We start from the raw sequence: 23,922 nt of genomic DNA on the forward strand, positions 1-23,922 counted from the left end.
ATCGTAGACTGATGAGAGATTTTGGCATCCTGACAACACACAGGAGGGGAAAACAACTCATGAGTTGCATTTCATTTCTGTTTTGAAAGATTTGAATTCCACATTTTGAATTTCCACATTCTAGCTCTATACTATATATGCAAATTTGTCCTAGCAAAAGGAAAATATAGATATTTTAATATTCAAGATGCTAGCAGTGAGGTGCTATTAAAAAAAAAGTTTCACTTTGTTTAATGACACTATATGTGCTTCCTTGGTCTGTTGAACAATTTGATTCCCTTTTACATAGAAAAGAATGATGGCAAAGTTATACACATACAATCTCCACCAGCTCTTCAATGGAGAGGCTATTATGTTGTCTTATTTAATTTTTAAGAAAGATTTGGTGTGACAATTTAAAAAGCAAAATTGTAAAATTAAAATATAATTAGCATATCTAAACTTAGAAAACAAGCACCTAAGTTTGTCTCAAGGGATGTTTTATTTTCCCTGCATGTTACTCTAGGCTCTTAATGTGAGTCTTTAAGTAAATAAGAGACTGACTAACATAGTGAACAAAATGTTGAACTACTGGTTTTCAAAAGATATATTTATTCTAATAGTGACCATTTATATATTGCTACACTGCAAAAATTTTAGCAGTCATTATACGTAAATTAGGGACTTTGCTTTCTTAAGACTGAACACAATATAGAGAGAAATTAATACATGACAGGATAGTATACCCTAAAATCCATCTCTTTCCAATGTAATAAGTAAAATTTTGGCAAATGTTGGATTGTCAATTCATGGTTATATATTCTGATAACTCTTGAAGTGTTAATATTCTGCCCTGTTAATTAAAGACAGATAAAAATGCTTTAACTTTGTGAATGTCAATGGTAGAAAGAATATTCTGTTTTAAAAACAAGTTATTTACAAATATATCCTTTCACATGGAATTAAATTTCACTTTCATATGAATGTGAGACAGAAGAGGACCCAGATTATTTGACTGCCTGTGCATTATGAATTAGGAAATTTTATAGGTACTATTAATAACCCATATTGAGCATAAAAGAATTTTAGTATTTGCTATGGTTTGAATGTGTCCTCTTTAAAATTCAGGTGTTGCCAGTGTGATAGTGTTAAGAGGTAGGGTCTTTAAGAGGTAGTTAGGTCATGAGGGGTCCTCACCTCTGAATGGGATTAGGTGCTGTTATAAAAGGGCTTGACAAAGGGACTTTGCCTGGGTTTTTTTGTTTGTTTGTTTGTTGTTTTTCCCTTCTGCCTTCTGCCATGTGAGGACACAGTGTTCCTCCCCTCCAAAAAACAAAGTGTTCAATGTGCCAACTTGGACCCTTACCAGACAAAGAACCTGCCAGTGCCTTGATTATGGACTTTTCAGCATGCAGAACTCTGAGAAATAAATTTCTGATTTTTCTAAATTACCCAGCCTCAAATAATTTGTTATAGCTGCACAAAACGATTTAAGACAGTGTTTCTTCTGTACAGTGAATTATTTTTAGTTATGTCTTGAAAATTACATTTCTTTTCATGAACACCATTAGTCTTGAGAATCAAAGAACATGCAAAGCAGTTAAACGCTTATGGCACATTCATACAATTGAATATTATGTACCTAGCAAAATCATGATACATCGTTTTCATTTACTTCAATAGATAAAAAGCCCATAAAACATTTATTAAAGTTGATTAAAATAATATACATAATATAATGTCCTTTAAAGTTATATTTGTAGCAGGTATTGTATTTTCTTATCATAGATTCAGGATAGAAAAAGATCTAATTTTATCCTAAAGTTATTTTCTATACTTTATCTCTATTTTTACTTGCTAGAAAGGTATCTAATAAGTTTCAAATAAATTTTATAATTCTAGTGGTTTATCAATCATTTTGAGTTTAAACGCTGTCAAATTCAGGTTTTTATCTTTTCTCTTTTCCCTGGGTGGCACTGGGAAATGTTTTTCTTTTATGTTCTATCATGGTTCTGCTGGCGTATAGATTAGAATACTTTTCCAAAGTGATTGTAATAATTTACAGTCCCATCAACAGTGTAGGAGAGTTCCCTTTTCTCCACATCTTAACCAGCATTTGTTATTCTCTGTCTTTTTGATTATAGCTAGTCTAACTGGGATGAGGTGGTATCTCAATGGGGTTTTATTGGCATTTCCTTGATGACTAGTGATGTTGAGCATTTTGTCATGTACCTGTTAGCCATTTGTATGTCTTTCTTTGAAAAATGTCTATTCAGCTCCTTTGCCCATTTTTTAATTGAGTTATTTGTTGTTGGTGGATTTTTTTTGTCTTTTTTATTATTATTTTAATTTATCCATATACGATATTGTTGATTTTCGTGTCCCTTTACAAATTCCTCCTTTTCCTCCCTCCCTCTCCCCCAGGTTATTATTATTTTTTTTACAGTGTGATTGCTTGAGTTCCTTGTATATTATGGATATTAATCCCTTGTCAGATACAGAGTTTGCAAAATTTTTCTCCTACTCTGCAGGCTGTCATTTCACTTTGTTGATTGTTTTCTTTGCTGTGCAGAAGCTTTTTAGTTTGATATAGTCCCATTTGTTTATTTTTTTCTTTTGTTGCTTGTGCTTTCTGGCTCTTGCTCATAAAGTCTGTGCCCAGACCTATTTCCTGAAATGTTTCTCCTATAATTTCCCTTAGTAATTTTGTAGTTTCAGGTCTTATACTTAAGTCTTTAATCCATTTTGAGTTGACTTAAGTATATGGTCAGAGGTCCATGTCTATTTTCATTCTTCTGCATATGGATATCCAATTTTCCCAGCACCACTTATTGAAGAGGCAATCTTTTCCCCAGGTTTTTGTTGCCTTTGTCAAATACCAGATGGTTGTTAAGCCTGAGGGCTGATTTCTGGGTTCTCTATTCTTCTCCACTTCCGAGTGTCTATTTTTATACCAGTACAATGCTGTTTTGGTTACTAAAGCTTTGTAGTATAATTTGAGGTCAGATAGTATTATGCCTCTGGCTTTCTTTTCTTTTCTTTTCTTTTTTGCTCAGGATTGCTTTGGCTATTGGGTCTTTTGTTGTTCCATGTGAATGTTAAGATAGTTTTTTCCATTTCTGTGAAGAATGTCATTGGTATTTTGAGGGGGATTGCATTGAATCTGTACATGGGTTTGGGTAGAATACACATTTTCGCAATGTTAATTCTTCCAATCCAAGAGCATGGAATGTCTTTCCATCTTTTTGTGTCTTCTTTAATTTCTTTCAGTAGTGGTTTGTAGTTCTCATTGTAGATGTCTTTCACCTCAGTTAAATTGATACCTAGGTATTATTTTTTTTGTGACTATTGTAAATGGGCTTACTTTTTTGATTTCTCCTGTTAGCTCATTATTGGGGAACATAAATTTGTACAACCACTAGGGAAAACAGTATAGAGGTTTCTCAAACAACTACAGATAGATCTTCCATATGATCCAGCAAGCCCACTTCTGAGTATATATCCAAAGGAATAGAAATCATCACGTCGAAGGGATAACTTCACTCCCATGTTCATTGCAGCTCTGTTTACAATAGCCAAGATACAGAACCAGCCTAAATGTCCATTGATGGATGACTGGATACGAAAAATGTGGTGTGTGTGTGTGTGTGTGTGTGTGTGTGTGTATATGTATATATACCATGGTATACTCCTCTGCCGTAAAAAAGAATGAAATTCTTCCATTTGCAACAACATGGATGAGCTTGGAGAAACTTATATTAAGTGAAATAAGCAAGGCACAGAGGGAAAAATACTGCATGTACTCAGTCATAAGTGGGGGTTAAAAGAGAAAGAAGCAAGGAAAGAAAGACCACATTGGTATGTTGGACTTTCAGAGGGAGAGAACATACCTAAGGATACGAAGTGGAGTGGGGGGAAAGGGGATGGGGAGGGACATCGGGGATAATTGAGTGGGGGACATGGAATATGACCACAGTTTGTGGTAATGGGCATGCTGCCAGTATGGATCTGGCCATCACATCTTGGGCATGAGTGGTGATAGTCATCTTTGTACTGCATGAATATTCATAACCAATAAAAAAATTTTTAAAAACACAAACAAAAAAAATTGGTTATGAACTTTAAAAAAAATAAAGTTTGCCCCTTTGAAAAAAAAAAGAATGCTTTCAATGTTAAGTAATGAGAAGAACAAAAATAACTCTGAGGATCTTAAACAATAGAGGAAATATGTCTGACAGCAAAAATCTAGAGTTTAAGATTCATGAATGCTTCAGTCAGGGATCTGGCTCCAGTTGAAAAAAAAAACAAACAACTCTCTCAACACTATTCTCCTCCATTGTCGATTTTCTTGTTGTTATAACATGGCTGTGAACAGCAACTGGGATTAACACTCATATTTAAGGGTGAAGAAAAAGAGAGCAGTTTTCATAACCATCAATCAAATCTGATTGGAACATCTTGGTTCACATGCCCAATCCTGAACCAAGCACTATGGCAAAATTTATAAATTAGATCAATCAGATTTCCTTTCTCAATTGTAGGGTCAATTCTATCCAGACTTCATGGCTACTATGTAATAGAGGAAGAGGTAGAAGGGACAGTACAGAGGTAACCACACTATCAACTTCAGCCCCATCTAGTGTTCACTAATGTTGTACTTGCTGAAGAACCATGCTTCCCCAGATTGGGGTCTTCTACCTGGTTTTGGCTCCATCAGAACCCCAGACATCATGATTAAGAGTGTCATCCTTGTTTATGTTCCCTAGGTCATTAAATAGATACCTTTTTAGGCCTCTGATTCTCGCCAGGCCAGTCTTGCCAATTTCTCATATCTTTCATCATTTCTTAAATATTCTCAGCCTTTTCCCTGTTTATTTTATTCTCTCCTTCTGGAAATCCTAACAGACATATGCTGAGCCTTCTTTTTCTATTCCCAGGTTTCAAAGTTTTCTTTTGTATTTTTTGGCTCTTTATTCTCTCTCTCTTTTTCTCTGTCTGTCTATGTTTCTCTCTCTCTCTCTGTACATTCTGGTTAATTTTCTCAGAAATGTTTTCCATTGCACATATTCTCTTCTTAATTGTGTTCTATCTTCTATTTAGTCCATCCTCTAAGCCATTTTTTAATACTATCTTTTTTTCATTATAGAATTGCCTTATTGTTAATTTTCAAATCCTCCTGTACATTCCTATAATGTCTGTACTTTCATGTGGTTTCTATTCTGTCTTTAATCATTTTACTTAGTTTAAAGATATCATTTTTATTTTATAGTCTCTTAGAGACTTAGCAAGCTAACTGCTCAGCACATTGTATCTGCAACTTTTCCTTTGGGGGCATAATTTCTCACTTGCATTACAGATTTTGGTTATAAGCCCACATTCAGCAGAGGCTGTTCACTTTGTGAGAATGTTGTGTCCATATCATAGAACCTTCTCTGCCAAGTTTAGCTCCTGCTTCTGCCCTGAGCCCCAGAAGTTTGCTGGTTTACAACACAGTTTACTTACATTGCTTAATTTGGAACTCCTTCTCTATGGTCAGTAGGAAATATTTGATTCCACAGTCATCAATTGTACAGATTTAAGATTTAATTTTCCCACAACTTCCCTGAGCAAGACAGCCAAGGTCTTGCAGTTCATACACAAAGCCTGACTTTCCAGAGACCTTCACTTCTAGCATGAAGGGATTTCCTTTTTCCTTTCATTTTTCTTCCCTGTAGAACTTGTATTAATATTTTTATTACTGTTGTTCTAGGATTCATCCCCTTTTATAAAGAGGAATGAGGGCCATTATTGCTTTAGAATTGAAGCATAAAGGAGAATTTCAAGTATACAATTTGCACTCTACTTCAAATCAGAACATTCTCTAGTATTTCCTCCAGTAATGGTCAATAATTCTTCATTGGTTTTCAGGTTATAAGGGAAAAGATAAATATACAGAGCATCCATTTTATTCACATAGCTTACCTCTCCAATTATGCAAAATACAAAAAGTCAGCATTATTATCTAAATTTCACAAATGAGAAAACTGAAATTTGGAAAATCTAAATAACTTGCTCACAGTCATACAGCTAGTGACTGACAGCAAACTTTGGAATCTGAGACTATTAGAACTCAAACTTTGTGAGCTTTCTACCAGGTGCCAATAAAATCAATCTAATCACTGAGCTCTCTACAATAAGGCTACTACTCCTTATGAGTCTTTTCTATTTCAGATGCTAGGTAAGGGACTCCAATAACATCATTCACTTATGACAATATAAATTGAAGAATAAAGTCTGCAATCTACCTATGAAGAGGTGGTCAAGATAACTAGTTTCGGATCAGATGTCTGGGGTTCAAAACCTAGCTGTGTGACCATGAACATGTTGCTTAAACTCTCTGATCCTCAGTCTTCATACCTACATGATGAATATCAAGTACTACTTCTTTAGTTTTGTGACATAAATTGGCAAATACATACAAAGGCCTTAAAATAGTACCTGATACTTAGTAAGGAGCTTAACACATATTAGCTATTATTATTCAAATGATCCATATGGAAATATCTTGCATCGGTTGGTCTATGTTCTACAAAATATTTAGTATGCATCAAATATGGCCATAGAATTCTCAAATTTGAAAATGCAATGTGTTTACCTTTTCCTAAATGGGTCTTTTAATTAAAGTCCTTTCTTATTAGCAGCTGTGCTTTTTTATAGCAAAACATTATTTATACTTTCAATTTGTGAAAAGCTAAGGAGCATATGACAAGTTTAATGAGGTTTCTATCTTCTTAAAAGAAATAAAAATAATTCCACTATTTTTCTAAGATTAAAGTTCCAATTAGAATTTAAGTGTCTGGGTTTCACCATTTTTAAATAAATTATTGGCATCAACACTGAATCTCTTACTGTGGAGTTTAATCTATATGTTGGAATGCCACGAGCAGATAAATACACCTAATAACAAGCTATAGGAAATGTACTTTGAAATGCAATATCATAGAAGTTGGTAATAGTTTTATATATTTTTATGAAGAATACTTAACCACTCACTTATGATTAAGTAAGTAATCTCTAGTAACATTTCAGAGACCTGTGTCCTTAATATTTTCTTTTAATTTAACTAAAAACTCGTCTTCATGGGGGTGGTATTAATTAATCCCAGTACAATAAAAACAGTATTTGTGTTCCCTTTTTTCTCACAGTCAAAGCCATATGAAGATTTCCATGCTGAAGGACTTTTCATCAAGTGGACACATACTCAGTAATTTCAACTTCATCTACAGATATTGGGTCTACCGATATTCAAAGTGCTGAGACTGCCATTGTAAAGTGAGAGTAAGAATCAATAGGTGAGAGTGAGCGGTCATTGGAGGATTTGGGGTCTCAAACATTTGGAAAGATTTAGAATAGTATTACAGGAGATTAGCTAGGAGGTCATCAAGATATGGATAAAAGGATACTTTAAAGTTTAAGATAGACTCTCAATATTATTTAATAGTTTTCTTCAACAGGACTCAAGCCACCTGAGGTTGACTGAGTAAAAGGCTCAGAAGTGTCTGTGTAATGTTTCTGGGAAGAGAGGAAATGAATTAAAGGGGGAAAAATAGCTAGGAACATAGAAAAGGTTTTCAGCCTATAGCTTTCCAGGAGGTAAGGGGAAAGTGGACTTATCAGGTTGAATGAAACGTGGGGGAAGCAATACCCAGGGGATTATTGGTAAGTAGAAGTGTAGGGGTAGAAAATTTTAGACATCAAAATTTTTTTGAGAAAAAAATAAATTTGAGTGTACCTTGATGATTAGAAAGTGAGGTAGGGTAGAGATGAAATATTATCTTTAGGCAATGATTGCCTGGCTTCTTTATTCCTTCATTTATCTATCCATTTAATTAGACACCAAAGATTTATTGACTCTAGAAGTGGATCCAGGTTTTATGGGCCATGAAGGTCACACAATTTTGTGGCCTTTAGGAAAAGAACAAAAAATTACAAATATAAAATTATAAGTATGCAATTAGGTAAGAGCCTTGGAAGGGACCCATGCAATTCAGAGAACCTAAAGCTTAACCTGAATTAACTTTTCAGTAAATATGTCTTTTGTTCAGTGCCTAGATTCCAGGTATCATGCAAAGTATGGTAGATAGCGTGGAGAAGTAGCATAGTGAGACTGAATATCTTATACAAAACTCTGGTTGAAACACAAATAAACCCATATGTAAACATACAGACTTCCATAAATCAAATATCCACTATGTTATTTGAGTAGGAGAATTAATTTTGTCTTCAGTGGCAATGATGTATTTAGTGTTCTGAGGGATCTGTGAGCTTCTCATGGGCATCTTCAACCCATCATTTCCTTCATAAATGAAAGAATAGTGGGGTTTTGGTGCTCAGGCTATCTTCATTTACCATTGCAATACAGGAGTTCAAATCTCTTGATGGTACTATGTTTTTATTGTGTGCAATACTTTCCCTGTGATCTCCTTTCTAGGACAATTAACTAAGTTTTCCCCCATCTTTTTTTTTTTTCCAATTAAAAGAAAAACTCTGTTTCTCTAACCAGCACTCTGACAACAAATATGTGAGTTTTCTACACCAGGCAACTCTTTAATTCTCTGTGGACACCAACTGGATGTCCTAAAATTTAAATTAATTCTGACACTAACTACTCGGAGTTTGTGCAGACCCCACAGGTTAAGGGGTCTGTCCCAGAAGACTACTTCCAACCCTTCAGATGCTAATCGCAGGTCCCATGTTGTCATCTGTACTTCTGGCTAACCAACTATAAGTCAGGGGTCACCACAACCCTCTCCTTACATTTGATAATTTGCTGTAACAGATCACAAAACTTAGGTAGACATTTAGTTATGTTTACAAGTTTATTATAAAGGATATTTCAAAGGATGCAGATGAACAGCAGGTTAAAGAGGTGCATAGGGTGAGGTCTGGAATGGTCCTGAGTGCAGGAGCTTCTGTCCCTGTGAAGTTGGAATGTGCCACCCTCCTGGTACATGGATGTGTTTACCAACTTGGAAGCTTTCCATATCCTGCTGTTTAAGATTTTAATAGAAGCTTCTTTACATTGGCATGATTGATTAAATCATTGGCCATCGATAATTAAGGCAAACGCCAGCCCCTCTTCCCCTCTGGATGGGGTGGGACAAAAATTCAAACCCTCTAGTCATGCCTTGGTCTTCCTTTCCAGCCTCCAACCTGATGCTACCTAGGTGCCCCCAGAAACCAATCATCCCATTCACATACAGAAGAAGCTCAGCACTCTGAAGATTCCAAGGGTTTTAGAAACACCTGTGTAACAAACCAGGGACTAAGACCAAACACAACAAAAGATTTTCCTATCATCCCATCACTCAGGATGTTACAAGGGTTTTAGAAGCTCTTTGTTAGGAAGAAAGTGGGAGAGTCAGAGACCAAACGTATACTTCTTATTATGCCACACCTGTCCACCCCAAAATAAATGAATCAGAGATACTGAGTAAGAAAAGAAAGACAAAATGTGTCTGTAAACCACAAAAATGTGGCATTAAATAGTGAAACAAAATATTCATGGCATTATCACTGTAACTTATTTGCCAGTGCTACTGAAAGAGAACATTGTCTTAGATGTAATCTGCCTTTATGCAGAGATCTCTCTATGTTCCGTAATATTTTATTAATATAATAATGACAATACCCATGATAGTAGTGGAATAATATTTTGCAGTTACAGAGCACTTCTCTTCAAGATAAGTGGGCTAACAACAGCCCTGATTTCATTGCTTATTAAAACATTTAAAATAATAGGTTTCTAATTTGCATAAGCTGCAGATTAATGATGTTTATTGAGCAGTGGAACTTGTACTTATATTCAGAATGCCAATGGCAGGAGACATCTGAAAGTCGGAGGCATCTCATCTCCTGTAAACCAGTCACTTGTTTATTTTTGGCAAAATGATAAAAGCACATTAGCATAGCAATTCAGGCAAGCTTAATGTGGAAATAACTAATTGAAAATCCTGGAGGTTCATGTAAGAATAAAGTGACTACTTTGTTTATTTAATTAAAGCAAAAGTAACTTTTTAATGACCCATTTAAAGCCAAAGACACTTGAAAAACTGAGCAGGAAGTTTTTATGGCCTTACTGGAAATTATAAGCTTGCTTTGGATATGTAAATAAGAGTTACAAAAAATGATAATGCCTTTCTTTATAAGCTCCCATAGGAGAAAAGTTAGTATTTTTCATTTCACCGTTTTTTCCCTCCCTCCCTCTCTTTTTCTCTTTCCTTCCTCCTTTTCGTCCTTCCTTCTTATCTATCTTTCTTTCTCCTTCTCCCTAATGAAAGAAAGCATTCATCTATTGAATTCAACATTCTTAGAGAAGAAGCTACACCATGTCATTGGATACACAACAAGGGGAAGATGAATATAGTGTATTCCAGCTTAATAGCCTGCATTTCTTTCCAAGGCTGCTTTTTTTCCCTCTGGACTAATCCTCTGGTCCTTCAGACATAATGAATGAGCTTAGGGACTTGCAAGAGATTCAGTATCATTTGTATTTTATCGTCAAGGAAGAACTGAACCCTTTGACAGAGATCAGTATGCACAGAAATAAATACTTCCTATAATGAAGTGTTGAAGGTGACTTATGTCAGTAATTGATACAAACATAGTTTTTTAAGGCTGGAAAGATTGCTCCCTAGGTACTTATTTGTTCTATTTTTGATTTTGTGATGGTGAGTTAAACCCTGTAGTTTTTGAAAGAAAAATTAAAATAAAGAGCTCCTTGAAAGACTTGTCAGTTTAATGTTTATTCAAGATAGGTTTTTACCCTCATAGAAAAATAAAGAATGCTTAAACATGTGGTAATGTAAATGTGGAGTTTGATTCTGTGGTCCTTGTCCTGGGCTTGAAAGTATACATATAAGTACACATTTTTATACAAAAGTATGCCATTAATTTTGAAGATTTCCAACAGAAATTTGAACTCTTAGCAGAATTTGGGGAAAAAAAAAAAGGTTACAGAATGTAGTCTCAGCATCTTGATCTTCACATAATTCTCTCTCTGTGTGTACATTACACCTTCTGCCCTCTGCAAATGTAATTTATTCCTCTGGCGGTTTGATTCCATTTCCATGAAGTTCAAAGACTCAACTTACATTCAGATTGTCTCTACTGGTCCAGACTGCCTTATTTTCTACAGTGGCATTTATAAAGCATATTGTAACCCATTACCACTATCAGGAAGGGCAGCCCATCTTGAGGCAGTGAAGAGAATGTTTTCAATATATTAATTATTTGATTCAGTGAACATAGACTGGCAGTAAAGACTTTTATATATCAATATATAGGTATACACATATTCTTTGGTTTGTTTGATTGTACATATAGTTAATGTAAAAAGAAAAAAGAAAAAAAAGAGAAGTCTAGGAAGATTTAGGTAAGAAAGTAAACGAACTGTGAAATCCTATTAACTAATATAACCAGTATTAATGCTTTGCATAGCACTCATTCGTACACCTCTCTATGAAGACACACTCAATTTCATAGTGATAGGATTACATGTAAGAGATGATTTTCTTTTGGACCCTCTGCTCTGGCTGTCTGCCATCCTTTCCCTCCTCCTTTTCACCAGTATCCACATCTGAGGCTTCCTGGTGTGCATCCTTCCTTATTTTTCTCCACGTTCATTCAATCACACACATACGTCTATAGATTTTTTTCTCATATTATTCTCATATTACTCATTTCGTGTATTTAGTCTTGTTTCTACAGATCAGATAATATTCTACACATTTGTCTGTATCTTGCTTTTCTCACCTAAGCATAAAACAGGAAATTATTTCATGTCTTGTAGAAGAATGCTAACTTATTTTTAAATCTATATCTCATTTTCAATGGAACTATAGTTTATTTATTTATTTTCCTATTAGTGAGCATGCAGTTTGTCAGTTTGTTGCTCTTTTGGTCTTAAAAGCAATACTGCAATAAATATTCGATACATAAATCATAAATCACTATAAATTTACTCTGTTATTTAATGAAGCAGATGCTGAAGCATGAAACTGCTGAGGTAAAGAATAGATCTCTTTTAATTTAAAAATTAATTTCCTCAACATTGTTGAATATCCTCTTCTGTAATTACCTATTTAAGTCCTTTTGGCTTTCTTCTTTCTATTAAGTTTTTGGTGTTTTTTTGTTTGTTTGTTTTTAAATCAAATTTCATCTTCTTTTACTTGTAAAAGGTCTTTGGATATTGTTGATTTTAATCTTTATATTATTTATTTTACAATTTTTTTTTTCCAATCAACTGGCTGGATCTCAAAAGAGGGGAGATATAGGATTGATTCTGTCTGCAAGGGGAACACTCAGGTCTAGACAAGGGAAAGCCTGGTGTGAGAATCAAATCTCCTTGTTTCCCATAAAAATCATGACCATTGAAGAACAATGGACCTGCTTTCATGGTTCTCTCTAAGCTGGCTTTTCTTTTCTTCCATGTGAAAAGCTCCCTGTTGTTGGTTATGTGTCTTATACTTCCTTTGATTCCCTCACAGCAACTAGTCAAGGAAGCTGAATAATAGAGATTTCTTTTTTTAAACATCAATATCTGAAGTAAGAGCTGTAGGCCTTCTTTATACATCTATATCACCTCTTTCTGCCCAGGAGAATATAGGAACACAAGGAGGTTAGAATACTTGATCCAAGTCACATAGCTAATAATTAGTGGAGTCATATGAGACAAGAGAAGAGAAATATCCTAGAACTGCAAAGTTCTAGCAGTATTTGTTTATAGCTATTTTACTTTTCATTTATTTCACTTACATTAATATTTAAAACCTATTGAGCAGTCACTTAGATATTGATCAAATAACTTTAAATATAGAAACATCATCTCTGGAGGATAAGAATTCAGTCACCTAAAAAGTGTTTAGTAGTTTTCTGATAATCAACTCTACATTGCCTATGTGAGAGTGCCAGATCTGCTGCTTATTAAATAGGTAAATATGGGAAAATTACTTAGTTTCTTGGACTCTCAGCTTTCTTATCAGTAAAATGGGATAATAATAGTACCTATGTCATAGAGTCTGTGCTAAGATTAAATGGGTTAATATGTGTAAGTTACTTACATGATTATTATTATTCATGGAACAAAATAAGTACTATATCAGGGTTTGCTATTACTATACACCTGAGCAAGGACAATACAACCAATTCAGGCACTAGTACATTGGGTTGTTACTCAATCACTGCTCTCAAGGGATTGTCATCTGTGAGGAGGTGGACAGGAAGACAAAGATACAGACAGATACACACATACACATTAAAATGTGGTAAGAGTTGTACTCTTTTAATTAAGAGTGGAGAGTTTTACAAGGTCCAATAGGTATACTCTACTGGGACAGGCACCAGGTCATTTTTACATCCACCACTGTATATGAAGTGACTGGTTCAGTTTCTGACCCACAACTATTCGTACATATTCATTTAGTGAAGTAATTGCAAGGAATTTTTATTTTATTTTGAAAATTTCTCAACACAGAAGTCTTGTGTCTAGATTTACACTTTAAAAATATTTGTCATGCAATAGTAAGGAAGTTGGATTAAGAGGAGCTAAATTGGAGGTAGAAAGGCCAGTTGAGAGGCTGTTTCAGCAACTCAGAAGCCAAAGGTCAGGACAGAAGCAAAGAAGTAAGTACAGAGATGCGAGGAAGGATTTAAGGGAGAGTTTGGTTAGTAGAATCCACAGAACTTGTTGACTAATACTTTGTAGAAATAGAGTAAAGGAGCAATAAAAGGAAAGTTAAAAATTTCTGGCTTGGGCATACAATGGATTAAGTTTCTGTCAAATGAAGTAGAGAAAAAGGTGGAAGATGTTTGTTTTAAGTTTGAATCCTGTGAAAATGAAAACCCACACCTGGAACTCAAGAGATATGTTCTGGGCAGAGCCAAAGTTTCAAACTCTTAATCACGTAAGGTACAGTATTTGACAGTTTTGCCTATGATGAGTGGGAAAATGAAGAGAAAATAGGAGGGCAAGGATCAGGATAACACCAACATCTAAGGAGTGTAGGGGAAGAGAACTTGAGAAGAAGAGCTTGAGAAAGGGTGAGCAGAAAATTATGAAGCAGGAAGAGAGAGATTGTTCTTGGTGTTCACAAGTGAGTGACCAATAGTGTCAAATTCAACAAAGCATGGAACATACAAATTGAAACATGTTCAATGTAATGATTATCTCTGTCAGAACAGTTTCAGTAGAGTGATAAGGGCCAAAGTAGAGTTTTAGGGGTTGACGTATGAATGGCTGGATGCAAGGGAAGATATGCACAATCAGCAGTTCTTTGAAAGCTTGGTTGTGGAGAGAGGGTTGGTAAGAGTCTAATGCCTAGCACATCATAGTCCCCCTTTATCCATGGAGGACACTTCCTAAGACTCCCAGTGGATACCTGAAACCACTGATGGTACCTAACTCTATATATACTATGATTTTTCTTTTATATACCTTTCTTTTACATATTTATGATAAAGTTTAATTTATAAATTAGGCACAGTAAGAGATTAACAATAACAACTAATAATAAAGTAGAAAAGTTATAACAATATACTCTAATAAAATTTATATTAATGTGGTCTCTTTCTCTCTCTCAAAACATCTTATTGTACTGTACGTTGGTAACTGAAGCCACAGAAAGCAAAACTGCCAATAAGGGGGGACTGTACTCAAGAGAACTTATCGAAGAGATAAGTAATAATGAAGCTCCAAGCAAGATCATGCAGCATAATTATTAAATGATGAAAGAGACATAAGTATATTTATACATTGAAGGATATGGGGCCTATGTAGAAGGGAAAAAAGATATATATATCTTTTATATATATATAAAATAATTTCCCAGAAAGTAATAAAAAAGAAAAAAGGAGTATCTCAGTTCATAAACAAAACAATTCACCTTACATAGAAAATGTCAGGGGTAAAGATGTAAAGACACAATTAAATGTTAACATATTTGTAAAGGGGTCCAGGAAGTTGAGAACATTCACGTGATAGTCTCTATTCTTTCTGTAAATTCAGGAGCATCATGCTAAGAGTAAGAACTGCAGGCAGGCAAAGGACATAAAGGAATGAGTTGAAAGATTAGAATGACTTTTGAGATAATGGTAAATGAAGCATATCATGTGTGGAGTATACTAACACTTATAAAGCAAATGTATTTCACAGGGCCTAGCTTCCAAAGCTTTATAGTTTCAGGTATAACCTAACTTTTAAAAATTACGTATGGAAACGTTTAGCTTGCAAAAGACAGGAAACTTTCCCCAGGTGAAAGTCTCTGATGTAGATAAAGAACTGTAACACAGCAAAGTTGTTGGCTCAAGGACAGATGCCCTTGCAGCAGGTTAACCTAAAGTTACTTGATGGTTATGTAAACATACCAAGGAAACAGCTGTAGGAAAAGACAGTATTTGCTAAGAACAAGCTTTTGTTGATGGATCAACTTAATCTTTTGCAAATTGCACTATGGAATGTCACTTTGTTATTTCACTGATATTACCAGCCTCTATTGTTAAACTATACTTAGCCATAACTCCACCTATGTTCATTTTCTGTAACTTTCTGGCCTAGAGAATAAATACTGAGAAAGAACCTCAGTTCAGGGTTATTTTTCTAAGGAGGAATACCTCTCTCTTGAGGGTTCCTGGAAAATTAACCCCTTTGGGGCTTCTCACTGCTCAGAAGAAATGGGCTTTGAGTAATCCTTTACATGTCTCCGTCACCCAGGGGGAGAGAGATGACAATCATGGACAACTTGGACTTACCAATAACACAGAGCACCTAGATGGCTTCACTATCAAAAGTCTCAGTGGGACAAACTGCTCAGTTTCTCTGCTTTCCTCCAGCTATGCCCAGCAGTACAATTATTGCTGCAGAAGGAGGGTGGGTGGATTGATGATTTCCTAGGGATTTTAGATATGAATCAATGGAAGGACAAAGGTATGGGGAAGAGGAAGGTGCTAGCAAGGCAGGGGTTTACTTTAGGGTCCTCATTTGACAGAGAAGAAAATAAAACCAAAAGTTTCTTGAAAGATTTAGTGGTGATGAAGTAGAGAAATTAATTGCACAATTTACTAAGGAATGTGCATTCTAGTTATGTCCTGATATAAAAAGTTTGAAATGAAAGTTTCTAAGGTGGAGCATTTCCAGTTCTTGACAAGGTCTAAGGGGGTCACACAAGTGGAATGGAGAGTCATTAGAATTAAACACCTGAAGGGACTGAGAGACTGGGTATAGGATGTAGAATACATGTGAAGTGATTTGGAGACACTGACATGGAATTTTAAAATACCATTGATCATTCAGAAAACCAACCAATTCTACACCTAGAAAAAGTATTCTGGAGTAATAGCGGTCTGGTTTACAAAGTGAACAAAACATGCCTAAGTGCCTATAAAATGTTTACTTCACCTGACAGTTTTATTAATGCATCTTTTCTAAAAGGTTAGGAGATTGTAAACATAATCCAGTGAGTGTTTTATTTTTTACCTGCACAGGGATTTATTAACATTTGCTTTGTTCTACATATTTTAGTATTGTTCTGTTCATGCATATGCATAATATAATGTGTATAGATATATAGTAATTAACAATGATCTGATTTTCAAAGTTTTACTACATTAAGACAGAACCTCCAAATAAATATATCTTTATCTACTTTCATATCTATATCTGTACATATGTGTGTGTGTGTGTGTGTGTGTGTGTGTGTGTGTGTGTAAAACTTGAATTCACAGATTTTGAAAAAATGCTACACTTATCTAGAAAGATTGGGTATATGGCAGGCTGAATGAACTTCATACTCGTTTGGTAATTTTTATGTATTATGTAATTCATACCTGTTGTTTTAGAAAAATTCAGACATGTTCCTAATAGCAGCAGAGAGGAGAATCTCAAGGGAAATGTAAAAATACAGAGGTTTCACTTTGATGTGAGCACCATTTTTAGAAGATTTCCACAGTACAATGTTGTTGTTGAAGGCTGACAATTTCCTTTCTTGCACTACATTTTTCAACCTGCCTCTGTGCTGAAACCCTGACTGGCTCTTTCCACCTGCAAATCTACAATCTCCTGAAATAATATTTGTTTAGATAGTATCATTCTATTCTAGATAAAAGTACTCCAGCCTTCCTCACAAGAAATAGTGTTATTGCAAGCTTGAACTCTTGAAAAAGTAATATTGCATCCAAGGGGGTACGCCATCTTAATAAGACATATCTTCAAGACAAGGAAAAATGCACTTTTCAAATCCTACATGCGTTATAAACCACCACTTAGGAAACCTTTGTTCTAAAGCGTTGCCCATTTTACCTGAGGCAGGCATTTTACTGCATTTAAAAGGTCTCCAAGGATGCTGAGGGATCTTAGGTGAACCTGAAGGCCTGGTAGATATAATGAAAACTAACGTTTTTGTTTTGTGAAGTTTTCTCAAGGCTTTTCTCTTGGGCATTGAAATGTAACTTCTATTTTCCTAGTCTAACTTCACCACATAGTGTTGGCAGAAATATTAGGAAGAGAAATAGCTGGTGGATGTAATAAACTAAAAAGGATAGGGCTCTCCCGTCACTCACCTGCTGTTCTACTGAAGAAACTGGTGGTAGAAAATATTGTTAAAAAATAAAATTAAAAAAATTTTTTTTAAAAAAAGAAAAAAAAAGAAAAAAAAAAAGAAAATATTGTTAATGTAATTAAAAATACATGTCAATAGTCCGTAAAAATGAGAGACTGATATCATTTTTGGAATCTTTTACTTCTGTAATTTACTTTGTTAGTTAGCTTTGGAAAAAAACCACCAAGGAGGCATTCACCAAAGCTTATTTTTTTGCTCACCTTTCAAAATTTTTTCCTTTCTTACTCAATGAGTACAGCATTTTGTCTAAATCAGTTGGATAAACCAATACACTCAGGGGGCTAGCACCTTACTGTATTGCTCTTTCCAGAGACATTTTCTGCTTATCTGGCTTTATATATGTGAAACTTCATACTTATTCAACCACATACATATTTTTGAGCATCTGCTATGTGTCAGCCACAGCTCTAGGCCCTAGAAATATAGAAGCAGTCACGACCTTAGTGATTCTTGCTTCTATAGAGCTTACTTTCCAGTGGTGAAAAGACAGACAATCTGTAAAGAGATTTCATAATACTGTTGACCCTTGAACAAGGCAGCGGTTGGAAGCACCAACCCCATTCCCACCTGTCTCAGTTGAAAATTCACATATAACTTTTGACTCCCCCAAAGCTTAACTAGTAAATAGCCTACTGCTGACTGAAAGCCTTACCAATAACATAAGCAGTAATTAACACATATTTTGTATGTTATATGTATTATATATTGTATTCTTACAATAAAGTAAGCTAGAGAAATGAAAATGTTATTAAAAATTTATAACGAGGAAAAAATGCATTTACAATACCATACTGTATTTATTGAAAAAACATCATGTATAAGTGGACCCGCACAGTTCAGACTCATGGTGTTCAGGGGTCCACTGTACACATACACATGATCAGGATAAATGCTATGAAGAAATTAAGACAAAGTGGAAGATAGAGAGTCACTGACGATCTTCCTACCTCCTGCCCCAAACATCAAAATCAGAAGATAACCCAGGTTTATTATTCATAAAAATAATTATCAATTTAAAGAATTGAAATGAAATAGTTTTCATCCAATTAATATCAATTAAAGTTGACACAAAAAGAATAGTAAAAATAAATGTGGCGATAGTGTGATAAAAGGGCAATTACAATGTTGCATTTGGTTTCTATTTGGTGCTAAAATTTTAATGGAGAAATTGATAAATTTCTTTTTAATGATAAAAAGAGGAGTTGTAAGGAAGAAACATTATAAACTTCCAGACTTGCATTGTCTGTTAAAGTCATCCCTGGCACACATGGGCACTGAGCACTTGAAATGAGGCTAGCCCAAATGGACATGTGCTGTAAGAGTAGGACACACACGGGATTTCAAAGATTTATGGTGAAAAAAATTATAAAATAGCTCATTAAAAGTTTTAAAAATATTAATAGCTTGTTTGTAATAAAAAAAATAGACATCGTGCATGTAGTCATATGACCATTTAAAATACAACCATTTAAAAAGTAAAAATCAACTTTAGGTTAGAGGTCATATAAAAATAGTCAGTGGGCCAAATTTGTCTCATAGCTGTCTCCTGCCCTTACAGTTTTGGGTGCAAATATCGATTTTGTCACTTAGGCAAAGGACATTGGCTTTTCAGTTTCTTTTTCCTTATTTATAAAATGGTAGTATTAACATCTATCCCTTCAAGGACGTTGTAAGGATTTAGTAAGATTTGGTGGAATTGGCTCGTAAACCACTTGACAAAGTGTCAATTCATTATTTCTAGCAAATTGTGAGATTGAGTAAATACTGGTGTATTTGGAAAGCATGTTTCTGAGGAAAATATAATACACACATGCATTCCTAAAAGTGAAAATGGAGACATATAAACTGTTAGGGAACAACAAAATCTATATTTTTTGATATGTGTGTTCTGGCTATCTAAAGATAATATGCAGCCCCTGAAATCTGATTACTCCCCAAATGCTAGGATTTGGTTAAAGCAACAAACAGCTTTTTGATGATGAAATTTCTTCTTTTTTTTTCGTGGCTGGTCAGTACAGGGAACTGAGCCCTTGATCTTGGTATTACAAGGCTGCACTTTAACCAACTAACCTAACCAGACAGCCCAGGATTTCAAACTTCTAGGTTAGGGAATACCTTTGAACAAAAGGGCTATTTGAAGTCTCTCCAAACAGAGCATGTAGAAAATAGCTTTAATATCTACTACTTTGGAGTCCTGCTTCTCAGTTTTTCAGGAATGAGAAAATTGTGAGATCTCTACATGCTACTAGCATCCGTGGTTTAAAAAAAAAAAAAAGAAATAAAAATAACTTAGAAAAACTCTGTGAATATTTTACCTTTTGGCTTTCTTACACAAAAAACATGCAAATGAGTTTGACAAGTATTTGTAGCAATGTGTGTGAGACATACAACGTATTCAGGATAGAGACAATTTCTGATGAAAACCTGGGTTGCATACTCTGCAGTATCTCTGTGAACTTTTAGGGCTCAACAACCCCGTATGCACTTCCTTGTGTGATAATACCTATGCTATAAGATGAATTCATGAAAAATTTAGAGTTAATTTCATTTACACAGTAACAATGCCTTAAACTAAAGCCTCTCCAACTTCTATCACTACATAGATTGAATTATTACAGTAGTATATTTAAATCCCCCTAACATATAATACAGCTTCGATTTCTAAGAATGTCCTCAATTTTTTATATATATATTATGTCACTATCTTGCTGTATGCTTTGGCCTTTTGCTGGCCAGTATAATTAAGCATTGGTACTAAATGTCCCATTCACCAGTCTTATAGGCCAAGATAGAAAACAAAACTATTCACTAGTGGCCACTGTTGCAGTCGCTTGTGGCCCAAGTTCAATTAAAGCTGAGTACCAAGTCTAACTAGGTGCCCCATGAGAATTTTCAAAAGCTCATTTTTACCACCACTGTGTGTGACCTACTGTAATTGTCATGCAAAGCTGTTTTACAAAATTCCAAGGTTTCTAGGCAATTAAATAAAAATTTTTACAAAAAAAAACTCTGAGGGACAAATCAGCGCAAGTTATGAGATTCCATACTAACTGATTGAAATGTTCATTGCTGGCATTTGTATAATGCCTAAAACAGAACACAACTCCAGGTACTTCTTCCTCACTCAAAACCACTTAATTATATCAAAAATCAGTTATCCAAACCATAACTTACTCTTCTATAAAACTAAATTATTGTTGAAGGTTTGCTCTTATTATTTATTAATCTGGCTTTATGTTTAAGTAAAGGGTATGCCACATTATCCTACAGGGAAAACAAAGCCAGATTACTTGGATTCAAATTCTGGAGTTTCCACTCATGCGGTATAATCCTCCTGGACAAGTTATTTAACTTCTCTGGTCTCAGTTTCTTCATCTGTAAAATGGAAATAATAATGGTATCTACGTTATAGAGAGTTATTGTGAGTTTGAATTTAGTTAATATTGATAAAATGCCTAGAGCAAGTCTGTCACAGAGAAGCCCACAAAAGCAGTTTTGAATTAGAATAAATAGGGAAAGAGAACAAATCATAACAATCTTTCTTAATTGGCATGATTGCTGTAATGGATTGAATTATGTCCCTCCAAAAGTCATTGAAGCTTGAATTCTGTCCCCCAAGATTTATCTGTTAGAATCTTAGCCCCCACTGTGACTGTTAAGAGGGTAGGAAATCCTATTATGGTAATTGAAAGAGGTGATTGGATTGTAGGACCATACCATAGTGAATGGATTAAAAATGGTAGTCAGGAGCTTGGTTCTACAGGCTTTAAAAGAAGATGAGACTCTGTCTTTCTCTCTTTCTGCTCTCTCTGCTTCCACCATCTTGCAATGTGAGACCCCTGGGTCACCGTCACCACCATCAGATGGACTTTGGACTTCCCAGCCTCAGAAACTATAAGCAATAAATTTCATTTTCTTTATAAATCACCCAGTTCAGTGTACTTTGTTATAAGCAACAAAAACGGACTAATACAATTGCATATCCCTCTATTTAAAGAGCTGTATAATAGGAGTTATTATTTTTCTTCTTTACTATAAGTCAGGAAACAGAAGCCCAGAGAAGTACAGTGATTAATGTAAGAAAACATAGCTAATAATCACAGAACTGGATTAAAATCTAAATATTCTAATCCTTGACTCGGTGTTTCATTGAGTGCACAATTCTGACCAAATTAAAATTTGTACAACCAAATGTGTCTGTGTTTTCAAATGGTATAAAACATATTTCAAGATATACAAGATTAAAGAAAAGGAGTAAATAAAAGGGCATATTGTGACTCTCAGACCAGAACTGCATATGCCTCCTATTTATGGTTGCCAAATATAATACAGGACACCCAGCAGCATTTGAGTTTCAGATAAACTTTTTTTTTTATATCTACATCCCAAATATTTCATGGGACATACTTGCATAAAAATTGTTCACTGTTTATACGAAATTAAAATGTGACTGTATTTTAATTCACTAAATATGTCAGCCCTACCCAGAGGTTTATTTCCATATAGTTTTATTTCTTGCTCATGCTACATCTCTCAGGGGTGAGCTGAAGTCTTGCTCCATGGGACAAGATAAGGAAGTAGCCTCCACCCAGGACATTCTGAATATTGTGGCAGAGGCAAAGAGATCATGGTGGAACTATGGCATGACTCTTATTACTACTGCTTTTGAGCGGCATATCTCACTTTGATTCACACATCACTGGCCAAAGAAAGACACACATCCAAGCTTGAAGACAATAGGACAGGAGAGTACAATTCTCCCCCCAGAGAAAATACTATGAACGGTAATGCAATCTACCCTATGAGAAAGCTGAGCCATAGAGAAGTTAAGAGATTTGTCCAGAGACACATAGAAAGATTTCAACTCAGTTATTCTGAGTCCACAGCCCATGTTTCTAGCTCCTCTACTATACAGCTTTTTTTATATGTAGAGATGAGCACCTGGGCATTCACCCTGCATCTGTTAAGATACATACCGAACATGTTGACTGTGAAAAAAGAAGATTTGGGGGTTTGTGTCATCTCAGGTGCTCCTGGCTGCCTCCCTGTGATACCAGCATCAGAAGTATCAGTAGGTCATATTGGGAACATTGCTTTCTGCACTATGTACAATACTGTAATTGAAACAGAATGTCTTTTTAGTTGTGTTATATAAGGTTTTTAAAAATGTATAAATAGTGTCCTGCACTTTAAATAAGATCCATTAGCAAAGCCCAGAGACTATTAGCCAGTGAAATGACTTTCTGTTCCCACATGTTTGTACACTATTTTCCTAAGATTCCCATGATTGCCACTGAGTGGTTACACCTCCTTTACCAAGCTGAATAATGCATCACACTTAAACTGACACCTCGCCAGAGACAGAGTGCTTCTGCAAGGCCTTGGAGAGCCCCAGCTATTGAAAATGAATGGATATTAAAGTGAAATATTAGGCCACATAGTGCAGCATGGCTTGTTGCATAAGAATGTTAAAATGATGTTATTGGCAAGTTGGAGAACACAATAAGGAGAAAATGATTGTAACAGCTAGTAAAAAATGACATCTTATGAAAAATTCATTTATTATCTTAAAGGGCTTGTTCATAATTGTAACCATTTTTTTTTATTGTGGTAAGAAAACATGTCTCTTTTTTTTTTTTTTTCCTTGCTCAGTCGGGTGTTTTTCATTTTTGTTTTTGTTTTTCTCTTTTAACATTCTTTCAAAACAGATCTTTTTGTGTTTCTCTACTTGATGAGATGAATAAATTTTACTGAAATCAGCATCAAGTGAAACAAAAATTTGCATATTCTCCTCAGAATCAGAGGCGATTCTGAGAACCCTTTTTTGGTCATGTAACTTTACAAGCACATTTGATGGCATGTAATTTTTCCATAAATAGCCACTTTCCATTCAAACATGTAACTAATCCAGAGCAAGGTTTTAGGAAAAATCCTTATAGGTCCAGACTTTGAAACTCTCTTTCTATAAATGCATATAAACCTCAAAGATTAGACTGACATTGGGCTCCACATCATATTATATGTTTCTCCAAGTAGGGCAGAAAATTTTTATTTGTGAGTCAATATGTTATGGAATAACTTGGCTCCCCTTTTTAAAAACAAGCCAAACAGAGAATATTGCTTTTGAGTCTAAAGTTATGTGTTTTAATACATCCTTTCCTCCTTTGCTTAAAGAATATGTTCATATTTTTTTAAGTTTGTTTCAGCATGTTTTAGAGTTAGTGGTTATTGTGCCAAAGCTAACAAACACTCACCTGGCGGGGGTTAGGAATACGAAGCTAGGCAATAGAAC

This window comes from Cynocephalus volans, chromosome 1, assembly GCF_027409185.1.
Source record: "Cynocephalus volans isolate mCynVol1 chromosome 1, mCynVol1.pri, whole genome shotgun sequence".
NCBI lineage: Eukaryota > Metazoa > Chordata > Mammalia > Dermoptera > Cynocephalidae > Cynocephalus > Cynocephalus volans.